Below are 5874 nucleotides of genomic sequence, written 5' to 3' on the forward strand. Positions count from 1 at the left end.
GTAATGACAGCAATTAGTATGTATATAACAGGAGGTGGGATGGGGGCAGGGGAGGTGGAGGAAGGAAGGAAGAAGTAGACTTAAAATTTTGAAAGCTTGAATAACCATTCTAAAAGCTATGTTCTTTATAAAAGTACGTGAAAGAATTCATGGTGAAGTGGGTGTTGAACTTTTGCAACATATGAGCTCTGCTGAAATGCTTAAGATATGATGAACATTTTGGGTACAGCACTGGATAATAGTTTAAGGAAGCTAGACTCCTGTTGATCGTTGGTGGCAGTAAGTACAACAATGTACATACAAAGATGCTTCAGTGCATTTTCTTCTCATTTCAGGTTTGCTTCCTCATTTCATAATTGACAAAGCTGAGACGGTGAAACCTGACTGTTGAAGGGTGCAAGGTGTGAACCTGCTTAAGCAGGTAGGCACATAATAGAAAATAAAATCTTCAAAATTGTCAAAACTGCCTGTCTTGGGATTCGGAACATACCTTCTTAGATCCCTTCTATCCTGAGCATACTGCAGGTCGAACTGTATCGGTTGAATTCTTTTTTTCATTGTCAATGTTGCTGTGCAAAAAGGACTATACAGATTTTGAAGAAAAAACTCAGCCTCAAGTCTTGCAGTGTTTTGACTTGTCTTTCCAAATAGCTGTGAAATACAAGGGTAAAATAGAACAATGTTGTGAAATAATCTTGGATGTCCTGGAAGAAGTAGTACCTAGGGGTTTTTTTAATGCTATGTTGAATGATTTTTGGATTTACACCCTTGTGACTTTTGGGAGAAAAGGAATGCTTTCCCCTATATACCTTAATTGGCCAAATTATGAAATGTAATACGGATCTAAATTCCCCTGACCCATATTCCCCGCCCTCCCTTTTGTTCTTTTGCCGCAGCGTTGCACTCATTACAGTCAGTGGCCATAAAAATTCTCCTTAAATTCTGAAGCTGTGGTAGCTAGTGGAAGTGTGCAGCAGTAAGAGGCTCTTGATGGTGACTTTTTTCCCTTGCTGTGGAGCAAAGTTGAACTGTTCTTTTGAGTTCTGTCAGGAGACTTAAAACAGGTAAAACATTAACTTTCCTGACACAGTTTCATGACAATAATTTGTCTTCTGGACAAAGTCCAGTGTGGTGGCTTAGTAGGAGCATTTGCTCTTCTATTGTTTTCACCCCTTTGAGTGGTATGATGGATTGCAGTGAGGATTTAAAAATGGAGAAGGCAAACTTTGCTTCTTGAGATAGCCTCCAAATTTTAGGAGATGCTTATTTTGAGAGTGAGAGGCGTCCAGGTTGTTGGTTCTCCATCTCAACACCCCTCATATTTGTCAGTAGGGCTGATATGAATGGCATCACAGAATTGGTCTGGATTAAAAATGTTCTTGTAAAACAGAACATTTGTAACCTCTCTCATGACATGGATTAAGTTTAGAATTTAGATGAACAATTAATTGTATTGGCAGGGTGGGAACTTTGTACATGGGCTTTGTTGCTAAGGTTAGTAATTAGTCAAACTGCACATCAACCCAAATATCCTTGGAGACATCTGTGTTAAATTTTGTTATAGTTCTAAAGAAGTAGAAATGGATGTCTGCAGAAGACCATCCACAAAGGTTACTGCTAAACATCAAAGAGGGTTGATTCTGGCCTTGTCTTCACTTTGTAGATGACTTGAGTCGCTTACAATTCTCATCCTTGGAGAAGACCCTTTACAAACTTGGCTTTTATATTTTTTTCTTTGTAGATATTAAAGATGCACAGTGCTTTTAAGACAAATGTCTTGTACAACTTATTCTCTACTGAGTTCACTGCCTTTGTAATTCCCTTTCTGAATGGCACTGTTTGTAGTGTGGCAAAAAAATGTTATCTTAAAGCAGCTCAAGAACTTCCAGAATGAAGTAGCTTGTATAAATATTACTAAAACTACAGGCAGAACTGATTAGCCTGTGTTGCCTGCTTTCCTTCACAAGAAACAGGTTTGAAGAGTTCCAGGTGTATGCCTTGGGGTCAGGGTGGGAAATCTTTGATGCCAAGAAGGGGTTATAAGTAACGTAGCAATGTTCTGCTGCGAGAAATCAAATTCACTTGAGTTACTGTTTGCTGTCAAAGACTTTCACAGCTCAAGCAAACCTTCTGCCTTTACTTTCCTTAAACTATGGAAGAAGTGTTCAAATTTGCTTATTCCAGTAAGAGATGTTTGCCAGTTTGTCTTACTGTTCAATGAAGCGTTGACTGTTGCTTGTTTTCAAATAAGACTGAACTTTACACCTTTGAGTTGATGGTACTCACAGCACATGGCAATCTACAGATTTCCATGTTTTCTGCTGAAATGTCCATGTTTCTTACAATAAGAATCTCAAAAAAAAAAAAAAGCTTAGTAACTTGCTTTGGCAATGTACTTTCAGCAGCCTAAACAGCTAGCTGTTAGATTTCTCTCAGTGACCAACTTCAGTGATTTCAGATCTGGCTTGCAGTAAACACAGCTAGTTTTAAGTCTGTGTGGTTATGAGTGAACTTCGCAAACTCATTTGGAATACAGATTGTTTTTTCAGACTTGGTGTGCGTTGCATTATGAGGTATGTTACATAATGTAGTTTTATGGCAGATAAACAAGATGTCAAGCATCTGTTTTCCAATAGGGAAATACCTTACCAGAACTTTTAAATTCAGCATGGTCAGTATCAGTGCTGGTATTTTTGAATGTGAGACTATACTGCTTGGGAAGATCTGCTGGACAGCTTATAACTGCATCTTCAGAAAAGACAAACCAAAAAAGAACCATTTTGAAAATTGCTGGTAATGCTTCCAGGAGTGCATCTCCACCAGATGTGTGCAGTCATGCTCGTCTCTGCTGGGAGATGAGACCTGGGTCAGGCAACCGTGTCCCTTTTGAGGTAGAGGTGGAGCCCCTGGCACGGGAAGGCAGTTCTGTAGCTGTAAGCAGGAAGGAAATGTGACCTCTAGCAGAGCAGATTGCTATGGAGACTTGTCGTTAGCACTGTGTAAATGCTTCTCCTGCAGTCCCCACTCAGGATCAGACACATTCTACCCTCCAGTGTTTCAAAAAGCAGCATCCTGGGCCGAGTGAACTATGTGAGGCTATATGCATATGCGTGCTTTGGGGGCACAGCATCATGTTCAGTGGAGAAACCTAAATGGTAAGGTAACTGAGCAGCCACTGCTGCTCTCACAGTTTGCCTTTGCTTCATTTACAGGCATCTTTCTTTAAAATCAGAGTAATCCTTAGGATGTTTTATAAGAATAGATTCTTCCAGAACAGTTTCTTATTGCTTACCAGCTGAACGCGTTTTATCTGAGTCAGCCATTAATTCTTAGAACAACTAAATATATATCGCAGTTAAGTTTACAACTGCAGTGTTAACACTGGGGAGCTGAAATGACTCCAATATTTAGTTTCTTTAACCTTTTGAGTGCTGATAGAGCATAGCAACTCAGTTTCTATTCTAGTAGGAGTTACCTCACATGGTAGGAATGAATTGACTTCAAAAATATTGACAAAGATAAAAAAAACTTATAAGATGAGAGCTTTTGACATGCATCACACATACTAAACTAGTGTTTGGCTAGTAAGTGCTGTGGATCAAAGCAAAATACAAAGAATTTCAAACAGCTCAAAGTGATACTTTTCAAAACTATTTTGAGGCCTTCTCAGGACTTAACTGAGACTTACTGCCACTTTTACTGTGCTCAGGCACTCAGTCTAACCATGTGCTTTTTATTGCAAAATGATGTAGTTCAGAGAGGAGCTGTGGTGCAAGCTGTTGTAATTATATTAGTCTATTAAAATATTTCAAGTAGCACAGAGTTCAGTGTAAGTACAGGCAACTCACAGATGATGATATGTCGAAGTGTAGTTTGTTCTTTAACTGCAGGGTTGTCATTCAGTAGAGCTATCCTGAAATTACACAGTTTATGGGATATATTTGTAATCTCCTTACAGAATGTAGGGTTTTTTTTCCTGGGTTTATTGTCTCAAAGCCCCTCAGGATTCAGTTGGCAGCAGCTCTCTGATTCTGAGAGGCAATTTAGATCATTTTCCTGTATCTTCTAGTTTTTGTGTTACCATTTGTTTCTTCTGCTTCTCTTCCATGTTTTGATTTACTCTGCTAAACTTCTGATTGTTTTGGCCAGGTAGGAAATGTTGCTGTTTCAATAGATGTGTTTAGTAAATTAAAAGGAAATATTTATAAATGGTCCTTTCACACATTCTTTCCCTGAAAAATGACCATGCATAAGAGTGAACTTCAGTGGTAGTGCTTTTTGATTTTTTTTCATCCTGGTGTGACTTATTTTTCCCTAATAAAATAGGAAACTTTTTTTTTCCTACATACTTTATCGTGTGGAATATATTAAAATACTTCAGGTGAATTGATATAGCATCTTTAGTATAGTGAAAATAAAGAATGGGGACATGTAACATGATTTTTAAAATAAAAGCCAACTTCCCATTTCTGGAAAGTACCACCTCTCATGATGAGGAACTTAGCCAGCAGTTGCTCCTGTGCCAGGCGTTGTGCTGTTCCTGAAAGTGCCCTGGCAGTAGTTGGAGTATTTAGTAACCATATATGTAATGTGGCTTTGGAGAGTGAGGGAAAGTGAAGACGTTGCAAGTCAGTGCACTGGAATTTGCTTAAAATGGATGCAGCTGCAAAAGTACTCGATTGGTTGTGTTTATATACCTAAATGTCTCTATTCTTAATCAATAGGTGAAGAAAAGGATAAGCTTTTGCTAATATAGTTCCTTTTTTCTTTCTGGCTCTAATTTGTTAGTCACTTTTCCAGAAAAACTTGTTGATAACTTTCCTGCAGTACTCAGTTAATGCAAATGTTTTCTTTACAATCCTTTTTCTAATTCCCAGAGCAATCTTAGTTTTTCCCCTCTCTAGAATGTGAGTGATGAATGTTGCAGAGTGTTTTTCACAGGTGCTCAGGTTTTGGCAGTTTGTTGTCAAAATGCCTCTTTGTTCATTTCATTATTTGAGATGCTTTTTAGCCACTGCAATAAATAAAGTAACTTACAGTGTGTAATCTCTGGACCATCACAACAATTATTGATGCTTGGTTTTCTCAGGGGCTCCATGATCTCATGTACTTGCACAGTGTTTATTTTATTCTCTCCTAGGGCAGCAGAGGCCAAGGACTTCTGCTTACTTAAATAGAGCAGATTGTTAAGGGGTCTCAAAGCCACAGGCAGTTGTGGACTGCTGTGTATGTTAAAAACATTGATTAGATTTTTACTGTGGCCCTTGTGTATTTTAAGCTTCTGTAAGTAACGTGAGAGACGTGCAGTATTTTACTCACTTTGAGGGGACAAAATGCAATTTCTTATAGAAATTCCTAAAGAGTTCTGTAAAATGCAAAATAAATTGTTTCTGATGTTGTGAATGAAAGTTATGTGTTGTTTAGAGAGCAAGTTTTCTTCTCAGCTTTGTCAGCTATCTTTGGAATTTCAGAGTTCAAATCTTGATACCAACTGCTAATGTGGAATATTCAACAATCCAAACACTTAACTCAAACTAGCACTTAGTCCCTTTTCCAGCCCACTGCTGAAACCTCTGGTTTCTAGGAATGGAAATAAAGGAGGCTGGGAATTTAATCTGAGGAGCGAATCCCCTCAGTGGAGTGGAGTCCCCTTCTTCCATGCCAAGTCAGCAGCCAAAGCATTTTGCATTTAAGCTGAAGAGCTATACCTGGAACTGACAGGGGTTCAAAACCTGCAGCATATTTTGCAACATGATCAAATTTTAAATTGTAAGGAATTTTGTGTATGGCTGGGTACAGTGATTAAAAGGTCAGCTATTCCTACAGTTGAGAAGCGCTGTAATGGCTGGACAGAAAAGGCTCTAGAGCTCTTCC

General features: G+C 38.6%; 1 protein-coding gene across 1 annotated transcript in view; it reads left to right on the plus strand.

Moving 5' to 3' along the window:
* The first annotated feature begins 335 nt into the window (after positions 1-335).
* The window catches only part of THRAP3 (thyroid hormone receptor associated protein 3), a 21043-nt gene continuing 15504 nt past the window's right edge, over positions 336-5874 (plus strand). Inside the window, exon 1 of the mRNA XM_010281630.1 lies at positions 336-421. The gene's annotated coding sequence lies outside the window, so the exon portion shown is untranslated. The remainder of the gene's footprint in view (positions 422-5874) is intronic.

Source organism: Phaethon lepturus, unplaced genomic scaffold (assembly GCF_000687285.1).
Source record: "Phaethon lepturus isolate BGI_N335 unplaced genomic scaffold, ASM68728v1 scaffold33552, whole genome shotgun sequence".
NCBI lineage: Eukaryota > Metazoa > Chordata > Aves > Phaethontiformes > Phaethontidae > Phaethon > Phaethon lepturus.